This window comes from Schistocerca serialis, chromosome 2, assembly GCF_023864345.2.
Source record: "Schistocerca serialis cubense isolate TAMUIC-IGC-003099 chromosome 2, iqSchSeri2.2, whole genome shotgun sequence".
NCBI lineage: Eukaryota > Metazoa > Arthropoda > Insecta > Orthoptera > Acrididae > Schistocerca > Schistocerca serialis.
Window position 1 is genome coordinate 461,941,312 of NC_064639.1, and position 22,408 is coordinate 461,963,719.

A 22,408-nucleotide genomic window follows, 5' to 3' on the forward strand; every position below is an offset into this window, starting at 1 on the left:
GTTGCCAAAATAATAGCCAAGTTGGGAAAAACAGAAAAAAAAAAAATGTTATGTGTTGCAGTTCATTTTCTTTTTATGTCTCATTGGCAAAAACATTTTGGCTACATTCATGGAGTGTCTACCTGCTCTGTTCCCAATTTGTTTTTCAGTTGATGTAAAGTAGTATTTTGTGTGTTTCATAAATTTATTTGAACTGCGCAGAAGTTGAATTTCAGATGACTGAATATCCATAAATAACAACCAACAGAAAAAATAATAAATCGGATTTTGTAGACTTTACAGTACATCCTTGGTTTGTAGCACAGATTTTTTTTGTAAATGACCTTTATCCTTTTATCCTTTAGCTGTGTAGTTATTTATTTGTGTAACCTACTATTCCACTTTCGATCATGCGAGTGGACATAATGTGCTTTAGGATATGTGGAAACGTAAAAATCATTTATATATGCATGCAATGTCAGATGATTTTTTAGTCTGACATGTGCTAAAGCTCGTTTATTTCCACAAGATAATGGCCACACGGCCAAAATCGCAATATTGAGTTTTATAAAAAAATTTCCCAGTCAAAAGGTGACGTAATTTACGAACATTTTCACAATGTAAACTGCAGCTATGTGTAGTTAATGTTTGTTTTTGATTGAGATTTCTTTTATATATTACTTTGCAAGATCTCAAAAACCTTTATTACTGCACTATGCGGCCCACATTGAAAGATTAAATGAAAAATATTGTCATCTAATTCGCGTATTTAGAAATAAACATAAGAGATTTTCGCGCCATATTTTTTCGTATTGAAGTTCACAGCCAGGCCACAAGTAGTGCTGGTGTCGTTCTGTGTTTCCGTATAATAACGTGGTCTTTGCACTTCTACTATATTGGTTTTCTGTGGGGTACACTATCAAAAGCTTTTTGGTAATCAATGTATGCATAGTGTAGCGACCTTTGTTTAGTTTTAGCTTGATATGTCACCTCTGCATCTATTATCAGTTGCTCTTTACATCCTCGTGCTCCTTTGCAACAGCCTTTTTGTTCTTCATTTATAATTTTGTTCTGTGTTGTATGTGTCATTAATTTCTGTGTGATGACTGAAGTTAATATTTTGTATATTGTTGGTAGGCATGTTATGGAGCGATATTTAGCTGGGTTTGCTGCGTCTGCTTGGTCTTTAGGTTTCAGATAAGTTATTGCACGTGTAAGTGCATCAGGGAATGTGTATGGGTCTGCAATGTAACTGTTAAATAATTTAGTTAGATGTGAATGTGTTGAGGTGAACTTCTTTAGCCAGAAATTTGCTATTTTATCTTTTCCAGGGGCTTTCCAATTGTGAGTAGAATTAATTGCTTGGGTGACTTCATGTTGCAAAATTATCACTTCAGGCATTTGTGGTATCATCTTGTATGTGTCTTGTATACACCGTGCATGCCTGTTATGTTGTACCGGGTTTGACCATATGTTGCTCCAGAAGTGTTCCATGTCTGTTATGTTTGGTGGATTCTCTATTTTAATGTGTGTGTTATCTATTGTCTGGTAAAATTTCTTTTGGTTTGTGTTGAATGTCTGGTTTTGTTTCCTTCCATTTTCACTTCTTTTGTATCTTCTAAGTCGTTTGGCCAATTCTTGTAATTTCTGCTTCTTTTCATCTAATTGCTCTATCGCTTCTTGTGGTGAGATTTTACCTAACCTTTTTTGTTTTTTTTTTTTCTGACATTTCATTTCTTATAAATTGTGTTAGCTGTCCGATGTCTTTTCTGAGTTTTTCTATTCTGATCTGTAGCCTGTGTTGCCATGCTGGTTTTGTGGGTTTCTTCTGTGTGTTGGTTGGTTCTGATCTCTGCCTAGTGTGTATATTTAGTGTAGTGAGTGCTCCTATATAAACCAGTAGTTGTAACTCTTCCATAGTTGTGTTTTCATTTATTTTGTTGTGTATGATTGTGTTTATAGTTTTTATTGTTGTTTCGACTTGTGGGCCATTTGGCGGTCTATGCAAGAATGGTCTAATGTCTGTATTTGTGTCTTTGTATTCTATATGTGCTTGTTCTGGTGGCTGTCTTAAGATTTCGTTTTCCTCTGATTGTTTAATTGATGCATGTTGTGCTTTGTTTGTTTGCTCTGGGATGTTTGAGTCCATTACTGTATTTTCTTCTTCTTCTGATTGCACATTATTTTGTTCCAGTATTTGTTGTACTTGTTGTTTGATGTTTTCTAATTCTGACTGGGGTATCCTGTTATTTTTTATTATTACACGGATCTGATCAGCTAGTCGTTGTTCTGTTCAAAATTTTAATTCTGGGTATATGGTAATAAATGTTGTGTATACTTGTGATCTGTATCCAGTTGTGTTGGTTCCTAGGTTTGTTGCTTGGTAATAACAGAACATGAGGTGTCGATTAACTTCATCTGACCATCTCATCCTCTGTCTTTGTTTTCCTTCTAGGGTGGTTGCAGGAAGCATATCCTGCAAAACACCTTTATTTGGATTTAAATCATTTTCCAGTTGGCTAGCAGTGTCGTTACCATTGTGGGCGGGCATAGGGTTCAAGCGTTGTCCCCGACCATGACGGCGCTTGTCCGAGGCTTCTTTAGTTCTGTCCTGAACCAACTAATCACACTAAAAGGGGGGATAGACCTATTAGTGGTTTGTTCTTTTCGTCGCCTTTTACGACTAGCAGAACATACCGGAGGCCTATTCATTTCCCGGGCCTCTACGGGGTGAAAAATTATTATTATTATTACCAATCGCCAATAACAACAAAATTAAAACACTACAAAACAATCACTCAACCAGAAATAACTTACGCAAGTGAAACCATCTTCAAAACAACTAACACTGCACAAATAAACAAAATACTCAAAATAGAGAGAAGAATCATCAGAAAGTGCATCAACAAATTGTACCAGAAAGATGGACACTGGAGAGTAGCTACAAATGAAACAGTCTACAAGGAACTGGAACAGGTAATGAGTACAATCAGGAAGAAACACATTTCATTTTTCGGATATCTAATCAGAACATCAGATAACAGGATCATCAGGACAATAATAGAAAAATTGTGGAATAATAAGTGCAACATTATGTGGATTACAGAAATCAAGGAAGACATGGATGAGTTACAGATTACACTGGAAGACCTATGAAACAAAACGGACAAAATCAGGAAACTCACATACAAACAAATCAGACTGCAAATGAGAATCAACAAACAGACAATAGGAAGGGTGATTCCCAATGAAGAAAGAAGGATGAGATCTGAGAGAATAAAGAAGTACTGGGCTGACAGGCTGGACCACTGGCAAGAGTGGTCCAATGAAGGCCATAGAATGTTAATAAAATAAATAAATTATTACCAATTGGTTCCCTACTAGTCACTTCACTATACACGAACATCCCCTATGCACATGGCCTTACCATTAACACCATTCCTTATATAACGGACAAAAGCTAATATTGAGGTTGAAGTTCCCTCTCATGTCCATGTTAGCTTACAAATAAAATTTGACTTTGGATAAGTTCTACCTTAAGCAAAACAATTCTTTCTTCTTTCCCACCCTGACATGTTTTGCTGAAGTTAACAGCATCATCAGTGTTTTTTACAAAATGCTTTCTACCATCTGCACGCATTGAATTTCAATTTTTAAATAAGTTACAAATTTTAAAATAGACAAAATTTTTTATATATACCTTGTTAACCCATGTTGTGGTTTCTGTGTCTGCCTTTATACTGCATTCTTTCAGTTTGTCTTCTGCAGCCATAGAGAAGTTAACTCACAAAACTTCATCACCTCAAAAATATATGACTGTGAATGTAAGGTAGTTGCAATTGGTGTGTGTGTGTGTGTGTGTGTGTGTGTGTGTGTGTGTGTGTGTGTGTTTAAATGGTCCTCATTTATTTTTACTGGTTTCCACATTACCTTGATAGCAAAAAAACTACACTTTAAACCTTGACTGTGTCATTGCTTACACAATACTAACACAAGACCGCAAACATTTGAATGAGTTCTGAGCAGCAGTTTTGAATCTTACTTTGGTCTTAAATTCTGTAAGGGGTATACAGGGTGGTGCATTGATCGTGACCAGGCCAAATATCTCACGAAATAAGCATCAAATGAAAAAACTTCAGAGAACGAAACTTGTCTAGCTTGAAGGGGGAAACCAGATGGCGCTATGGTTGGCCCGCTAGATGGTGCTGCCATAGGTCAAATGGATATCAACTGCGTTTTTTAAATAGGAACCCCCATTTTTTATTACATATTCATGTAGTACATAAGGAAATATGAATGTTTTAGTTGGACCACTTTTTTTGCTTTGTGATAGATGGTGCTGTAATAGTCACAAACATATGGTTCACAACTTTAGACGAACAGTTGGTAACAGGTAGGTTTTTTAAATTAAAATACAGAACATAGGTACATTTGAACATTTTATTTCAATTGTTCCAATGTAATGCATGTACCTGTGTGAATGTATCATTTCTGAGAATGCATGCTGTTACAGCATGATTACCTGTAAATACCACATTAATGCAATAAATGCTCAAAATAATGTCCATCAACCTCAATGAATTTGGCAGTACGTGTAACCACATTCCTCTCAACACCGAGTCATCCGCCTTCCGTAATGTTCGCACATGCATTGACAATGCACTGACGCATGTTGTCAGGCATTGTCGGTGGATCACGATAGCAAATATCCTTCAACTTTCCCCACAGAAAGAAATCCGGGGGCGTCAGATCCGGTGAACGTGTGGGTCATGGTATGGTGCTTTGACGATCAATCCACCTGTCGTGAAATATGCTATTCAATACCGCTTCAACTGCACGCGAGCTATCTGCCGGACATCTATCATGTTGGAAGCAAATCACCATTCTGTCATGCAGTGAAACATCTTGTAGTAACATCGGTAGAACATTACGTAGGAAATCAGCATACACTGCACTATTTAGATTGCCATAGATAAAATGGGGGCCAATTATCCTTCCTCCCATAATGCCACACCATACATTAACCCACCAAGGTCACTGATGTTCCACTTGTCGCAAGCATTGTGGATTTTCCGTTGCCCAATAGTGCGTGTTATGTCGGTTTACGTTACTGCTGTTGGTGAATGACGCTTCGTCGCTAAATAGAACGCGTTCAAAAAATCTGTCATCGGCCCGTAATTTCTCTTGTGCCTAGTGGCAGGACTGTACATGACATTCAAAGTCATCGCCATGCAATTCCTGGTGCATAGAAATATTGTAAGGGTGCAATCAATGTTGATGTAGCATTCTCAACACCCACGTTTTTGAGATTCCCGATTCTCACGCAATTTGTCTGCGACTGAAGTGTGGATTAGCTGCGACAGCAGCTAAAACACCTACTTGGGCATCATCATTTGTTGCAGATCATGGTTGACATTTCACATGGGGTTGAACACTTCCTGTTTCCTTAAATAACGCAACTATCCGGCAAGCGGTCTGGACACTTGGATGATGTCATCCAGGATACCGAGCAGCATACATAACACACGCCCGTTGGGCATTTTGATCACAATAGCCATACAGAAACCAGATGGCAGTTATAAGAGTCGAGGGGCATGAAAGGGAAGCAGTGGTTGGGAAGGGAGTGAGAGGGGGTTGTAGCCTCTCCCCGATGTTATTCAATCTGTATATTTAGCAAGCAGTGAAGGAAACAAAACAAAAATTCAGAATAGGTATTAAAATCCATGGAGAAGAAATAAAAACTTTGAGGTTGGCCGATGACATTGTAATTCTGTCAGAGACCGCAAAGGACTTGGAAGAGCAGTTGAACGGAATGGATAGTGTCTTGAAAGGAGAATATAAGATGAACATCAACAAAAGCAAAACGAGGATAATGGAATGTAGTCGAATTAAGTCGGGTGATGCTGAGGCAATTAGATTAGGAAATGAGACACTTAAAGTATTAAAAGAGTTTTGCTATTTGGGGAGCACAATAACTGATGATGGTCGAAATAGAGAGGAAATAAAATGTAGACTGGCAATGGCAAGGAAAGCGTTTCTGAAGAAGAGAAATTTGTTAACATCGAGTATAGATTTAAGTGTCAGGAAGTCGTTTCTGAAAGTATTTGTTTGGAGTGTCGCCATGTATGGAAGTGAAACATGGACACATGGACGATAAATAGTTTGGACAAGAAGAGAATAGAAGCTTTTGAAATGTGGTGCTACAGAAGAATGCTGAAGATTCGATGGGTAGATCACATTAACTAATGAGGAGGTATTGAATAGGATTGGGGAGAAGAGGAGTTTGTGTCACAACGTGACTAGAAGCAGGAATCGGTTGGTAGGACACATTCTGAGGCATCAAGGGATCACCAATTTAGTATTGGAGGGCAGCGTGGGGGGTAAAAATCGTAGAGGGAGACCAAGAGATGAATACACTAAGCAAATTCAGAATGCTGTAGGTTGCAGTAGGTACTGGGAGATGATGAAGCATGCACAGGATAAAGTAGTATGGAGAGCTGCATCAAACCAGTCTCAGGACTGAAGACCACAACAACAACAACAACAACAGCCATACATAAACACGATATCGACCTTTTCCACAATTGGTAAACGGTCCATTTTAACATGGGTAATGTATCATGAAGCAAATACCGCCTGCACTGGCGGAATGTTACATGATACCACGTACTTATATGTTTGTGATTATTACAGCGCCAATCTATCACAAAGCGAAAAAAGTGGTCCAACTACAACATTAATATTTCTTTATGTACTATACGAATATGTAATAAAAAATGTAAAAAAATGGGGGTTCCTACTTAAAAAAACGCAGTTGGTATATGTTTGACCTATGGCAGTGCCATCTAGTGGGCCAACCATAGCACCATCTGGTTTTCCCCTTCAAGCTAGACGAGTTTCATTCTTTGTAGTTTTTTCGTTTGATGCTTATTTTGTGATATATTTGGCCCGGTCACTATCAATGGACCACCTTGTATTACACTGTGTGTGTGTGTGTGTGTGTGTGAGAGAGAGAGAGAGAGAGAGAGAGAGAGAGAGAGAGAGAGAGATGACCTGTTTGTTTCTGTGCAGTTTGCATCACTTTAATTTATGTTTTAATTTTGTGATTCAGTTTGTACATGATGTTCGTGTCATATCCATTATCATGAGCAAATTGTTTATCTGTAGTCATTTTTGTAGTTGTCTTCACTGACTAGAGTTTCTTTCAGTCTGTGAAGCACATATTGGAAGGCGATTTGTTAGTGTATTATTGGGTGGTTTGAGTTTTTGAGTATGCCTGTGCTGCTGCTGCTGCTTTTCTTATTTTTTATCTTGGGTCTTCGTATCTGTGGAAGATACATTAGCATATTTGTTTTTCATTGTTTTTCTGACATGTTCTAAATCCTGGAGGACCTCCTCACTATGATCAACTGGAACAAAAAGTATATTTAATCTAATCTAATCTAATCCATGCGGAAAGTTGATGTTAGTTTTGTGTTTGCAAGCCCAAGGAATTTAATTTTTTGTAATTTTCAATTTTCTATGGTAAATTTATATTTTGGTTAAACACTGTGTTGCATCTAACAACTTCTGAATGTCATAAGCCTAACCTTAGGCTTATGACATTCAGAAGTAGTTGGATGCAACACAGTGATTAACCAAAAGGCAGACATCATCACCGGCATTATCCTGTATTGTTTGGGTCTTACTCCAATTTCAAATATCTGTTCTCAATGTACTTAAGGAAGATATTGTCTAGGAATTCATTGACTGGTGACCTCATGGGAAGCCCATCTTATAAGCAGAACTGGTTGTCAAATGAGAAATTGTTTTGCTCTCTGACTGATTTTTAAATTATTGTTATTACTGTCATATGGGGTTTTGGACCGTCTTTCTGGTGTTCCAAGTGCTTTTCAGAGTTATTGATGGTTTCTGTGGTGGAGATATTTTTTTGATCTCTTATATTATCACTTCAGTGTTGGGAATGCTTCTGTCATTTGTGTGTACATTATATATATATATATATATATATAATGGAAGGAAACATTCCACGTGGGAAAAATTATATATAAAAACAAAGATGAGGTGACTTACCGAACAAAAGCGCTGGCAGGTCGATAGACACACAAACAAACACAAACATACACACAAAATTCAAGCTTTCGCAACAAACTGTTGCCTCATCAGGAAAGAGGGAAGGAGAGGGGAAGACGAAAGGAAGTGGGTTTTAAGGGAGAGGGTAAGGAGTCATTCCAATGCCGGGAGCGGAAAGACTTACCTTAGGGGGAAAAAAGGACAGGTATACACTCGCACACACGCACATATCCATCCACACATACAGACACAAGCAGACATATTTAAAGACCAAATATGTCTGCTTGTGTCTGTGTGTGTGGATGGATATGTGCGTGTGTGCGAGTGTATACCTGTCCTTTTTTCCCCCTAAGGTAAGTCTTTCCGCTCCCGGGATTGGAATGACTCCTTACCCTCTCCCTTAAAACCCACTTCCTTTCGTCTTCCCCTCTCCTTCCCTCTTTCCTGATGAGGCAACAGTTTGTTGCGAAAGCTTGAATTTTGTGTGTATGTTTGTGTTTGTCTGTGTGTCTATCGACCTGCCAGCGCTTTTGTTCGGTAAGTCACCTCATCTTTGTTTTTATATATATGTGTGTGTGTGCGCCCCCCCCCCCCCCCCAGCTAAGTAATGTGTATGCACTTATGAAATTTGTGACTGGCCTGACTGGAATGTCCCGCTTACGGGATTTGCAGTAGGCTGTTTTAGAGCAGCTGCCTTGGAGTTTTTATGTTTTAGACATATCAATTTCTGGATTTTGAATGTGTGTCACATGTTTTTTTTAGAAGTATCTGCATGTTTTTCTGGTATCTATGTATCAGGTCCCTGGTTAACTTTCCTATGGTATCCTCTAGAAATTTTAAGCTTTTGTATTTGTATTCTTCCTCTTTCATTATTACCATAGTGTTGTCCTACCCTACTTTTGTGATGTGAGCCCCACTGTTTCCCAGTGTATTCAATATTCTATCATGTATTTTTTTCTTCTTCACTTCTTGTTCCTGACAATACTTTTTTTTCATTTTATGTTATTAAATATCTAATTTCTTCTGCAACTCTTTTGTCAGACCTGCAATGGGGTCAAACTTACTGCTCCTTTCTTGCCATTTTATTACATATTCATTTTCTGTGATAAGATTCTCCAGTCTTGTGTGTAATGTCAAGGTTTAGAGTCCTAACGAAATACCCACAGAATGCCTATTTTGAGATGAAGGCAAAGAGATTTTGCAATAGTAGAAACACTATCATCGCTACCACCAAATTTAAGTTGCTGGTAAATGTGATACCTCATGGTTCTTAAAAAGTATTAAAATTCATTCAACAATTTCCCAGATTTAACATTACGACAGTGGTGAAGCAGATATGTCAAAATGGTCAATTTTGTAGATACTGCATTAATTACACTAAACCCTTGATGTGTTTGCAAACATTTTATTTAGGTCCTTTTTCTAACAGATCGAGATGTATATTATTAAGCTCAGCAAACATAAATGGAATGTGTGGTATTTTTGCCTTCTGTTTCTATCTAAAACTGGTTTGTTTGGTTTAAAAAAAAAAAAAGCTGCAGAAAATGTCGTTCAAACCCCCCCCCCCCCCCCCCCCCTTTCTCAATCTCAATCTCTCTCTTCTCTCTCTCTCACTCTCACTCTATCTCTCTCTCTCTCTCACACACACACACACACACACACACACACACTCTCACTCTCTCTCTTACACACACACACACACACACACACACACACACACACACACACAAATGTCTCTCACACATAACAAAATAATAGTAACCATAAGAGTCTTAACACATCCACTCACAAATTTTTGAGGTAATAATATTTTATATATTAAGTTCTCTATGGTTGAAGACGACAAGCTGCGAAAGCCCTAACACAAAAAAGGAAGACACAGAAACCACAACACGTGTGAACAGGATATACCCTATAAAAAGTTTTGCTTATTTTCAAATTTGTGAATAATTTACTTCACAAGTGAAATTCTATAGAACATATAGTACAAAGCAATGTTCCCCATTATTTACATCTACATCCATACTCTGCAGACCACCGTGAAGTGCAAGGCAGATGGTACATCCTATTGTAGCAGTTATTAACATTTCTTCCTGTTCCATTCACAATTGGAGCGCAGGAAGAATGGTTTTTGGAATGCCTCTGTATTGCATACTGTAATTATTTTAATCTTATCCTCACAATCCTGATGTGCGCAATACATAGGGAACATATTCCCAGTGTCATCATTTAAAGCCAGTTCTTGAAACTTTATTTAGTAGACTTTATTGGAATAGTTTATGCCTATCTTCAAAAGTCTGCTAGTTCAGTTTCTTCAGTATCTCCGTGACTCTCCCTCATATATCAAATAAACCTGTGACCATTCATGCTGCCCTTGTCTGTATATGTTCAATATCCCTTGTTAATCCTAGTTGGTAAGGGTCCCACACACTTGACTAATATTCTAGAACCAGCCACACGAATGATTTGTAAACAATCTCCTTTTGTAGACTGGTTGCACTTCCCCAGTATTATATGAACAAATCAAAGTCTACTACCTGCTTTACCCGTGGCTGAGCCTATGTGATCATTCCATTTCATATCTCTGGAAATACGCTCAGGAATTTGTATGACTTGGTCAATCGCAGTAGTGGCTCACTGATACTATAGTCATAGGATACAACATTTTTTGTTTTGTTTTCTGAAGTATATAATTTTATATTTCTGAACATTTTAAGCAACTTTGAAATCTTATCAAGATCTGACTGAACACATTCTTTCAGATAGATAGTACTTTATTATAGATAACTGCATCACTTGCAAATAGTCTTTGGTTACTATTAATACTGTCTGCAAGATCATTAATATGTAACATGAATAGCAAGGGTCTCAACACATTTCCCTGGGGCACACCCGAAGTTACTTCTACATTTGTCAATAACTCTCCACCCAAGCTACCATGCTGCATCCCCCTACCAAAAAGTTCTCAATCCAGTCATGAATTTCACTTGCTGCCCCATATGAACATATTTTTGACAATAAGCATAGGTGAGGCAAATGCTTTTCAGAAGTCAAAGAATACTGCATCTACCAGCCTACCTTGATCCAAAGCTTTGAGTACGTCATGTGAGAAAAGTGTGAGTTGGGTTTCACATGATCAGTGTTTTGGGAATCTATCTTCGTTGGCAAGGGAGATGTCATTCAGTTCGAGATACCTCATTATGTTTGAGTGTTTGAGAGAGAATATGTTCTAAGATTCTACAACAAATCGATGTCAAGGATATTGGATATTTAATGGAGAAAAAAAAAACAAAAACAAAAAAAAAACTCACTGATGTTGTTGTAGCTCCTGCAAAACATGTCTGGATAGAAGTGGAGAAAGAATTGTTTGCTCAAGGTGGAACCTGTCAAAAATCATATACACAAAAATCTGCAGAAAACCCACCAGAACCCACAAGGCACCCTTCTGGAAGCTGAACTCCACCTGCCCAGAGGCTCCGCAAAAATCTCTGCCCACATCAAACTCATTAACCACATACCTGTACTACAATAGTAGCTATCCCTTTTACACACAGATCTTTCCCACAGAGTCAGGCCACCTGTTGACTGCACATCTGCAGTGACAATAAATCCCTTACCCAATATGCCTTCACAGACAGGTACTAGCTCCCAAACCTAGTTTGCACAGAGATTTTCCATGCCATACCCACAAATCGCCCTAATCCTCCAACCGTCCCCCAGGAGCCAGCTGTAAAGGAGTACCCTTCTCCTCCACCAAAAAATCACACAATACCATCTCAGACTGTAACACCTGAACCGTGTGCTTTGTCTGAGTTTCACCTGCTTAGCATTCCACCCACAGTTGTTCCCCCCACTTCCTAAGTGGCATTTTGTTACCCACCTGACCTGTCCTTATACTGAACCTACTTTCAGCCTCTTGCCAAATGAGTGGTACCTCTGTGGAAGGCCTATGGAGACCCAAGCAGCACATCCTACTCCAGCCTTGTCACAGCATTCTTCCATCCTATCAAAGACCAGACCACCACTGAAAGTTGTGACCATATACTAGCTTTGCGGTAACTTCTGAACAGCATTTTATGCAGGCACAATCACCAACTAGCTGTTCATCTGAATAACTTGCAGCAAGATGAGTTGACCATCCAGTGGCAGAGAGCATATTCAGCCTGAATGGTTGCTTCACAACCTATGGCACATGAATCCTTTCCCCAAATACCAGCTCCTCTGAATTACATAGACAGGAACTGTCCATGACATGTCCTTCTATCCCATAATACTCCTGGCTTCAATGCCTGATAGCCCCTGCCAGATACACCTACTTCCACCTCTGGCCAATGACACCAACTTCATTCATCCCGAACTCGCACCCTTCACTCTACAGCCTATCTCTAACTTTACTGTATCTACACCTCCCAATCCAGTCTCCATATCATTGTGCACAGTCCCCTGTGGCTGCAGGCAGAAAAAACTCACTAATGTCTCATTCATATCCCAAGCACCTGCTGCCTGTCCCTCCTAAATACCTGTCAGCCTTACAGAACCCTCCCACTCCTCATTGCATCCTTTCTCCCCATGTCCGCTCCAACCTGACACAACCATTAAACCTAATTGAGCTGTTGTATCAGCACATTAAGTCACCTACGACAAGGTGGCCATAAAGAGAGAGAGAGAGAGAGAGAGAGAGAGAGAGAGAGAGAGAGAGAGAGAGTGGGGGGGGGGGGGGGGGGGCTCTGAAACACGAGTTGTCCAAAAGCTGAATAGGTTCTCCAATCTTATTTTACGTGCCTATCACATCTCAGCACTACAATTATTCGATAAGTTCTTATACTCCTTTCATTATTTATGACACAACCAGAGATTGTCCAGAGTTTCAAAGGGAAGATTAATTAGGCACAGCTGACATCAATAGGTGAAAAAAATACAACTGAAGCCAAATGCATAGCTTTCAAAGATGATATAGAGAAGGCGGCAGAGGAATAACAATGCAAAAGACAAGGCCCAGTGTGATAACAAATGAAAGTTTAAATTTAACTGATGAAAAGAGAAAATGAAACAGGCAAAAGAAAATGCAGATTTCTAATAAAGAAGAAATGAGACTGTCAGAAGGCAAAAGTGGCAATTTGGAATGTATAGAGGAAAAACGGAAAGCTGTAGAAGCATGCATGACTTCAGGAAAGGTAGATGCCATGTGTGGTACAACCGAAGAAACCTTCGGAGAAAAGAGAAGCATTTGTTTGAACACCAAGGTTCAGGTGGCTTGTGAACACTGAGTACTGAGCAAAGAATGGAATGCTGAAAGACAGAAGGAATAAGTAGAAGGGTTATTTGTAACACACAAACTTGAAGGCAATATGATGGAAAGAGAAGAGAAAGTGGGTGAAATTGAGATGGGGGATGCAATACTGTGAGAAGAGCCTGACAGGCCACTAAAAGACTTGAGTCGAAACAAGTCACCTGAAGTAAGCAATATTCCCTGAGAATTATTGGGATCCTTGTGAGAGCCCACTATGATGAAACTGTTACATGTGGTATGCAGAATATGAGGCAAGAGACCTACTCTCAGACTGCAAAAAGAACGTAAGAATTCCGATACTAAAGACGTCAGATGTTGAGAAGTGTGAATATTAACAAACCATCAGTTTTATACATAATGGACATTAAATACAGGCACAAATTCTTTAGTGAAGTATGAAAAGACTGGTAGATGTGGACCACGGAAGATCAGTTTTGGGTCCAGAGAAATAAAGTAACACACAAGGCAATATGTCTTGGAACACAGACTGATGAAAGGCAAATCTAGGTTTACAACATTTATAGATTTAGAGAGTTGCTTTTGACAATGCTGATTGCAATACACACTTTCAAAGTCTGAAGGTAGCAGGGATAAAATATAGGGAGCAAAAGGTTATTTACAACTTGTACAGAAACCAGACTGCAGTTCTAAGAGTCAAAGGACATAAAAGAGAAGCCACAGCTGACAAGGGAGGGAAACAGGGTTGTAGAATATAATCAATGTTATTCAATTTGTACATTGAGCAAGCAGTGAAGAAAACCGAGGAGAAATTTGGGAAATGAATTAAAGTTCAGAAAAAAGAAATATATGTGCTCCTCTTCAGCAGTATCTGTTATAATCAATTACAATGGTTTTTCCATCTTAAGCTTACTGTAGTTCCAGAATATGGGAGAACCAATAGTAGTCACAGTTATCATAAGATGGAAATACCTAAAATAATTGAAAAACTTTATTATTTGTCAATGACACTGTAATACTGGCAAAGGTGGCAAGGGCTTGGAAGAGCAACTGAATGAAATGGAGAGCAGTTGAATGGAATGGATACTGTCCTGAAAGGAGCTTATGGGTTGAATATAAGCAAAAGCAAAACACAGGTAATTTAGTATTATCGAATTAATTTTAGCAGTGTGGAAAAAATTAGATCAGGAAACATACACAAGTTTTGCTATTTAGGCAGCAAAAAACTTTTGATGAGTGAAGAATATAGTACAGAAAATGCAAATAGACAATAGCATGAGAAGCATTTCTGAAAAAGGGAAATTTGTTAACACTGAATATAAATTTGTGTGTTAGGGAGTCTTCTCTAAAAAGGTATTTGGCTGGTGAACAGTCTTGCACAGTTGTGAAATGTAGGATTATAAACAATACCAGCAATAAGAGAACAGAAGTTTTCGAAATTTAGTGCTACAGTAGAATATTGAATATAAGATGGGTAGATAGCATAATCAATGTACAGGTGCTGAATCGAGTTAGTGACAAAAGATCTCTATGGAATAACTTGACTAACAGATAGGCTTGATTGATAGGACACATCCTGAGACATCAAGGAATAGTTAATTTGGTAATGGAGACAAATGTGGAGAGGGTAAAAATTGTAGAGGGTGGTCAAGGCTCAACTGAAGTAAGCAGGTTCAAATAGATGTTGGCTGCTGCTGTTATACAGAGATGTAGAGAGTTGCTCTGGACAGACTAGGAGGGAAAACAGCATCAAACATCAAACCCATCTTCCAACTGAGGACAGCAAAATCTTATTGATTCTAATAGTTCATCAAGTTAATCGCTTATCACTTTACCAAAATGTACAGTCTTTATATGAAAAATAATTCACTAGTGACATAAACCAAAACCACTTATTGTAATAAAGAAAACAATGGCTTGTAGATCATCATCCGATGTTTCCACACAAATACTGTTCAATATAAACTTTATTTTGCCACAATATGCACCTGATGATATCAGGTCAAGTGCAAATTTTGCATCAACATAATAAAATTAATAGAACACTATATGGAAAATCTTTTCTCAGCAAAACTCCAGCAACAACTTCTAAGCAGAACTAGACCCTACTGTAATCAGCAGCCTGATTCAACGAAGGTGAGTAGATTACTGCCTTTATTAATTGAAATCTGCTATAATAGTTGATAACATCATTTGACAAATGAACTTTCGACCAACCTTCGAACACCATTAATACATTCAAGTCAGGCCACAGTGACCGCTGTGGTCTCCAGGAAGTCAAACTTTTTAAACTTGTTTGTGTGGCTCCAGCTTATCAGGTGAAGATGAAAGGCAAATTACCATCTGTTTCAGAAATACTATCATCAGTTTCAAAATCACCATTGTCAAGCTCAGAACAAGGTTCTTCAAGCAGCCCAAGAATCTTTTGACCAGTCAAACTTCCCCCATTTTACAATAAACTTTTGTGATTAAAAATACTACAGAAGGGTATTGCAATAACAAATGTCTGGGAACTGATCACACCTCTATAATACGTTTCTCAAGTTACATACCACTTTGTGGAACCAGGAACACACATCTAGTGGCTCTCCGAAGTATTAAAGTAGCTAACAACTGATATCAAGCAATTACTGCTCGAAATAATGCATCGTGAAATAACACTCACGAAAGCCAAGCTTGGAAAATCTTTGAGCACTGACTGTTAAGGAAATCACACCACGCCTATAGTTTCTATGGATAGCAACCAGAATGTGTTACTTGAATCCTGGGCTACTGCTTTGCTTTTGAGTCCTTGCTGTAATTTACTTCACGGGAAAGAGACATGAAGAGCTCCACATTTGCACTCTTACTGCATATCAGCTATCAACATGAATTTCACATTGCTTTACATCCATAAAGGTCACAAAATAGATAACAAAATCATGAACTTAATGTTCAATATGTATGATTATCTGGAGCTTTGTAATTAAAAAAAAACAGTCAAAATTCACTTGTCACATGATATTATAGACTGTTTTACTCACTGATATGACAGACCGTTTCACTTGCAAAAGGTATGTAAATTATTCACTTTAATTCTAAAGATTCAACACCAATCACAACTGTGGCCACAAATGTTTATTTATATATCCATCTATCTATTGCAGAATTTGTTAAAGGCCACCTTCTAAATACTATGAGCTGCACTGTATATGTTTAATAGCCAAACTAGTACTTGGATGTATAACCCACCATCTATGACATCTGATACCAGGGTATATACGTGAACAAAAAACAAATTCCCCAGGTTTTTCCCGGATCTCCTGGTTAAAAATACAATTTCTCCCAGGTGAAAATACACTTTTTCCATGTTAAGTGACAGTATACCTTCACTCGGAACTGCAAAACTTATCAATCATTTGAATGGTTATGGTTTTATACAGCGGCTTAGAATTTTACAGCACTTTGGAAAACAAAACTCTGGGGAAAAAAACACATTTTGGAAAGTTCTTTGATATGCAGCAACATGTACACTGCTTATTTTCGTATTATGAAAGCATAAATTCGAATTCCACCAAACACTGCATGTTACTTTCCGAAGCATTGAAATAGAGATTGCGATGTGCTTTGGTAAGCCAGTCATAGCTCATGTCACGTAATCTCGCCAGCCGATGACAGAGGATACTCAGAGGACAGGACACATGATGTAGTCATCAATAGCAACATCACTGTTAAGTAGTGCAAACACACAAACAGGAAAAGTTAATGGTTTAAATTAATATACACAGTGTTGCTACAAGAAAAGCAAAGCTTTTATATACAATATTTGTCTCGAAGATTGATAAGCTACAAGAGAAGCTAAGCTTTCACATATAGCATTGATCTTTTTTGTGTGTTTTACACTTTAATATACATCACACAAATGTGCCAGTAAAATGTTTAATACCGACATACATCTCTGATCTTTTGGGCTCAAAATTCTTCTAAATGGCTTGTCATCAAAGAGTTGATTTTTTAAATGAGAGCCAAACACTCTGTGATTTAAGAAATTAATCGTGCATTCTCGCATGAAGTTCACACTGCGTAAAAGGAAATTTACTTTGAAAATAACGCTATTCAAACCACAATTCACAATATTTTCCCGCAATCTGTTACAAACAGATTTGTTATAGCAGTTGCCAGAGAGCGCCAGATAAGAGGCGTCACCACGCTTGTACAGCTACGATGATGTAGAAAGCCCATATGTTTGTATGTGTAAAACATTAAAAGATATTACATTATGTCATAAAAGAAACAAGACATCAGAGGATACTCCAAGAGCGCTGGAATTTCGTGAACCATACTGAAATGAATAATTCGCCTTAAAGTGCACATACTTATGACCAGATTCCCAACGAAGAAGGCCTCGACCTGATATTAAGCATTTCAGTGTGGTTTTCGGGATGTAAATTTTCTTGGTGTACCAGTACTGTATTATCTCATGTTTGGTTCTTTATTATTGCATAATGCCATACATACTAGAAGATGAAAATGAGCACCTGAAATGCAGTGAACAGTTGAAACTAGCCAATAGTGTGGAATTAAACACTTCGTTTCAAATAGATTGGCTGCCTCAGCGGAAAAGATAAACAAAAGCCAAATTTCTTTAGCAAAGCGACAAAAATAGCTTCATTGTGTCTGCAAGGCAATTAATGCTTGACTGTCAGAAAGGTGGAAATAAAATAAAATCTGAAACTATAACATATTTTAGCCTTCCATAATTGTGTGAATTTATTTTAATTCACTTGATAGCTCCCAGGCACAGAAATCACTTATTTTTCATTTGATGTGAGAGCAGTAAAGAAAGAGAAGGAAACAGCAGAAACTGAACATAAACAAGGATAACGTGGAGACTCCCCCCCAACTCAGACTGCTCAGTGCATCAGCCCCAGATCTACGATATTTCAATCTTCGAACTGGGGCAGTACTGTATGGTTGCGTTGTGGCCCCCTCCCTCGGATGTTTGAGATAGGACATCAAAAACGTAAAAACAAAAAAAAGACTTTTTAAAAATAGTTCATTTTGTAGCACACATCTTTCTGACGAGTCTGACGCATAAAACATATAACTTTGAGGAACTGTAAGATGTGTTATTTGGTCTTAAGTCTGCCAAAGTGCAGTGTCACGCCTCTTCACACAGCATTCTTCTACCACACGTCAGTGTATTTCGCACTGTAGAACTCAAATGTGTACATTTTATAATAGATGCTATCAAACTATATTCAGAACAGCGGAAATTAAAGTGTTCTGTGGTGCCTCTCCTGCTCCCAGTCGGCCGGTTTTACGTCCTGCCCTCTCAAAAAAATACCTCACAATTAATACTGGATGGGATTATTTGTAACCGGAAGAACAAGAACTCTTCATAAAATTTGGACTCTTTATTGGCTAATAGCTAATAACTGTTCTGTGCAACACAAAATTAAATATAGGATACATAAAACCAGTAAGGACAAGAGACAAGCAAGACAGTACACATTTCTCCAATCCTTAGGTTTTAGCATTTTTTTCTCTCTAATCTTGCCACAGCTTTACATGGCATGCTTTCCTTTCTGTGGAAGGATCTATTACCTCATCAAAGTTCGCCAAACGTTTTGCTACAAGAAAAATCAAAATGTTGTTGTGCGATACTGAAAAAGCTGTTACTACAAATAGAACCCAAGACTGGTGTGGTTTCTCGGACTGATTACGTCTATTTTGTCACTGTCTGCTAGATAAAAGAAAATACGACTTTCTAATATTGCAGCAATTGTATCACACACCACATAAGCAAGACTGTTTTGGTAATAATGGTCATTTTTATAATTCGCGAAGTACCAATATGAAATGCCTATTTGGCCTACTACAAGCAAAAAGCTATATGTTAGGAAATAGTTTCACATTTCATCCATATGCTACGGTTTCTCAAGCATGAGATCGAAAAATAGTAACACAAAATTTTTGTATAAATTTGGAATCACCATATTCTTCCATAATTTGTGTGATGTCCTCATTTCTTCTCCTTCCTCGTTCTAATAAACATTCTTATCATCACTAATTCTGTAACTATTCCTACCATTCTCAAAACTCATTCTCCAGTTAACTCTACTAACCCTGCCAGAATCACCGGTTTATTTATCCAGCGATTATTCGCCGGTTAGGCATTATTACGTGTTCACACAATGTGTTTTCTACTCCAATCCCAGAAACGAACTTAAGCAGCTGTACAACTTGCCCTTTCTAGTGTAGCGATCTGGTCAAAAATTTTCTGTCAAAGTTTCATTTTCTTGGGTACACCAAGAAGATAATACGTAACCTTTCTTACCTGTTATTCCTGTTGGTCGTTTATTTCCATTCTGGTAGTCTGAATCTATGAACTTCGCTAGTAATTATAACAATGCTGATCATTCGCATGCCCAATCAATCACATAAACAAACAGCAGTTGGCATTCAGCCATTTGGCTTTATTCCACTCAGTTCATATAGCTCTGTCCCTTTTTATATGCAGGAAAGTTTATTTCCAGATGCAACGAGGATTCCCATGGCAGACACATCACATACGCTATGCAAGCATTCAAAAAATCAACTAATGATTCATCTCTGTAGCCAGAAGTGGGAAAAGGCACTACTCATACACAACTCACCTGCGCATGCGCCCGCTCAAGGCTGCTTAAATGAATCTAACGTAAACAGTTGTGACATTACCCTCATCGGAGGTAATTTGTTGCTGTGGTTTTTTTTTTTTTTTTATATATGGTGCATTTCCTTTGCAATTGAAGTTTTATTCTCCCATTCATGTTGTGTTGCTGCAGTATTATTCTGCAGGAGCAGAATGCAGTAATATCCCTTGTTAGAGTACCAGTTCTTACCGGTCAAAATTACAAAAAATTAACTGAAAACTGAAAGAATGAAAAATTCCAGGGTCTTTCCCAGGTCTACCTGTTGTCCCGGGTTGTATACACCTGGCATACAGATGACAACGCACAATTATGCTGATAAAGCGAAACATAATGACCACTGTCCACTGCGGCATTAGATGCTGCCTGATGGCATTGTTGGCAAGTGATGTGGTAGGAAAAGAATGTAAGCAGAGCAGACGTGGACAGGGGATCACATTAGCAGTGTGCAAATGGGGAAATCCACTGAGATAAGTGACTTGGAGAAAGGGCAGATTATTATTACACAGAATCTGTGACTAAACATCTCAAAAACGATGAAGCAGGTCAAATGTTCACGTGCTATTGTCATGAGCATCCACAGAGAGAGGTAGAAAGATAGTGAAACTACCACTAAGCACTACATGGTTGGATGTCCAAGACTCTTCACAGAATGTGGAGTTCGGAAACTTGTCTGTTCTGTAAAGCAGGGCAGATAGCAACATGTGGCATCTCTGCCAAAAGAGCACAATGCTGGTGCACGCACAAGTCTTTCAGAGCACACCATCCATTGCACATTGTTGAACATGGAGCTCTGTAACAGACCACCACTATGTTTTCACATGTTGACCCAACAACATCATCAAGTATGATTACAGTTGCCACGGGACCATTGGGATTCGACCATCGATCAATGGAAACGTGTCAGCTCTTTGAGTGAACCACATTTTTGCTACACCAGGTTGATGGTTATCTCCACAAACGTCGTGATTGAGGTGAACAGCAGCTCGAAACGTGAATTGCACCATAGACGCAGGCTGCTGGGAGCAGTATTATGCTTGGGAGGCAGTCTCGTGTGCTTGAATGGATTTGTGGTAGTAATCGAAGACATGCCAACAGCTGCGAACCATCTGCTTCTTCTCATGCTTGATGTCTTCCTCAAAGCCAATGTCATCTTTCGGCAGTATAACTGTCCGTGTCCCACAGTCAGAACCATACTACAGTGGTTGGAGTAGCATTACAGTAAAGCCACGCTGATGTCGCGGTGACTAAATTTGCCTGATGTAAATCCTATGAAACCCATCTGGGTCACTATAGGGTGCAGTCACCGCATAACACAGACTCAATAATGTACTTTGTTTCAAAGATGGACAAACAAGCTACGAAGCAGGTGGTCAATGGTTTGGTTCATCAGTGTATATGTACATCAATATCTACAACATGACAATTATATACTAGACCATGGCCATGGGCGACCACCTGCCCTATGTTCACACAGCATACCTAAGTATCCTATGTCTACCTATATTTTGAGCTGTTGTTTTTTTTTTTACTGTGTTACAGTGACAACTACTGTATCAATAATGGATGATATTTGGATGAAATAAATAAATAAACAGAAGAAACATAAGTCTACATACTTCATATATCTCGATACTAATGACCTGCATCTCAGTCATAAATTCTTTGTGACATTCAACTAGATGATCATCTAGAAAGAAAACAACCATGTGGATACCTAGAACCCAATTACAACCATTTCTATGTTAATATGTTAGGATATGAAATCTATCTTACTTACTGTAAGCTGGGACGGATTTCACGTCCAAACGTACTAACAAAAGACATGGCTCTAATTGCACTCTACATTTTCAAATGGTTTTTTGCTGTCTAGATGAACATAAAGTTGAACATCAAAAAAGATTCATAACTGCCACATATTTCATTGATACAGACGTACACATTGTAAATAGACTTACATTTTTGCTGTTATGTGTACAATTGTTATGTGGCAGATATTGATAGACATACAATTGTTGGTTGTTCAAACAATGGAAAATCCAGGATGGAATGTAACAATTTAATGGAAAGGATACGAGCTATTCACCATATATTGGAGATTCTGAGTTGCAGAAAGGCACAACAAAAAGACTGTTGGATAGATAGCTTTCGGCCAACAAGCCCCCCCCCCCCCCCCCCCACACACACACACACACAGTCTCTGGCAGCAGGAGCCAGACTCAATTGTTTGTTGTACTGACTATTAGATGCCACAGACGATTGAATATACTCCTGAATACCAGTTTGGCTATTACGCATGAAGCTCATGGTGTTTAGAACATGACCTTTACCAAATATTTACAAGCTCTGGTGTGCCAAGCATTCAATATTTTTACTGTCGTATTCTTTGCAAGGCATGGATAACATGTGAAACATTCAAAGCATTTCATTTGAATGT

The 22,408-nt window shown here is 38.4% G+C and overlaps 1 protein-coding gene across 3 annotated transcripts in view; it reads right to left on the minus strand.

The window, feature by feature from the left end:
* Window positions 1–22,408, minus strand: part of LOC126457364 (major facilitator superfamily domain-containing protein 1-like) — a 123,467-nt gene that overhangs the window by 84,442 nt on the left and 16,617 nt on the right. The window lies entirely within an intron of this gene.